Source organism: Carlito syrichta, unplaced genomic scaffold (genome assembly GCF_000164805.1).
Source record: "Carlito syrichta isolate Samal-C Ts95f unplaced genomic scaffold, Tarsius_syrichta-2.0.1 Scaffold287526, whole genome shotgun sequence".
NCBI lineage: Eukaryota > Metazoa > Chordata > Mammalia > Primates > Tarsiidae > Carlito > Carlito syrichta.
Window position 1 is genome coordinate 114,699 of NW_007231622.1, and position 1,807 is coordinate 116,505.

Genomic DNA, 1,807 nt, shown 5'->3' on the forward strand with positions numbered 1-1,807 from the left:
TCCAAGTAGCCGGAATTACAGGTGCGCGCTACCACGCCCGGCTGATTTTTTTGATTTATTATAGAGATGAGGCTTCGCTGCCCAGGCGGGTGTCAAACCCGCAGTCTCAGGCAATCCACTCACCTCAGTCTCCCAAAGGCGCGGGATTACAGGCTGAGCCACCAAGCCCAGCATATATAGATATTTTGAGTCGGAATCTCACTCTGTTACCCAGGTTGGAATGCAGTGGCACGCTCACAGCCACCACAGCCTTGACCTGCTGGGCTTAGGCGATCCTTCTGCCTTAACCTTCCAAGTAGCTGGAACCACAGGTGCACGCCACCACACCCAACTAATTTTGTGATTTCTTGTAGAGATGGGGTCTCACCAAGTTGCCCAGACTGGTCTCAAACCCGCGGACTCAGGCAATCCTCTCGCCTCTGCCTCCCAAAGTGCTGGGTTTACAGGCTGAGTCACAGCACCTGGTCACATCCTCACTTTTTTCACTGCTCATTGTATACTCTAAGTTGTTCAGTAGCTAGCCCTCCTACTTATGAACATTTGAGTTCCCAATCTTTTGCTATTGCAAGCAAGGCTATAAAGAACAACTTTGTACATAGGTCACTTCACACAGGGGCTAATATATCAATTATCCATGGGACAAACTTCTAGAAGGGACACTGCAGAACCATAAAATGTATGCAGTTGTAATTCTGATAGTACTGCCAAATTCCTTGCCATAGAGACTGACCCATTTGCAGTCTCACCAGCCACATGCAAAAACCTTATCTCTGGCTCCTCTGCTTCCACTTACTCCTGCTTGGAACTGTGTTTTCCAACTGAGGTCAGCACTGTCTTTCTAAAGTGCAAATAGAATACAATCCTTCCGTTTCTCTTCACCGCTCTTCAAGACTTGCAACACCTAGACCTGTGCTCTTCAAGGTGGACCTCCATCCACATGTAGCTATTGAGTGCTAGTCAGTGGTAGTCTGAATTGACTTATGATGTCAAAGTAAGAAAAACACTGGATCACAAAGACTTAGCATGGTAAAAAGAATGTAAGATGTCTTATTACATGCTGAAATGATCAAACTTTGGATATTTCACGTTAAGTAACATTATGAAAAGTAATGTACCCCTTTAAAATGCTTTTTAAAATATGGTTACTAAAAATTTCAGAATGAGCATACGGGCTCCCATTCTATTTCTACCGGACAGCCCTGGTCTAGTTAGGTCCTTCCTCCCTCATCTCCTACCCCCATCTCATCTCCGCCAGGCCTCAGGCCCTCTCTGTGCCTCGGATGCTCCCCACCTTCCCTTCTGACACCTTTCCCACACTCTTACCACGATTCTGCTTGAAACTTCGTCTTGAGGTTTCGGGGAGGTTTTGCTTCGTGGTTCACAGGTCGACCTGGCTTTTCCGGCTCTTGCGTCAGGGCCTGGCTGTCACGTTTATTCCCTAGTTCCTACAGCAGCAAGCAGCAATTCAGTGCTGTAGACCAAATCAGGGAGGAGACAGAAAAGCGCCCAGTTGAGGGGTAGAGTTGGAGGGAGGAAAGGGGTCATAGGTCACAATGCAGATGAACAAATGCAATTAAAAAAAAAAAAAAGGTAAGTTTAACCTGAATTCAGAATGTGAATTACATTTTAGAGGCCAATAACAGTAAGAGTTACAAAGAATCAGAAATACAGAAAAACTTATTTTCTTTGCACAGTCTACACCCTGAGGAGAGACCTGGCGCTGGGACCCCGGGGCTCGCCCGCGCCTGCAGGAGAGGCGACCCCAGATCCTGGAGAAACTCCAGCGCCCACCGCCCGGCGGGGCCCG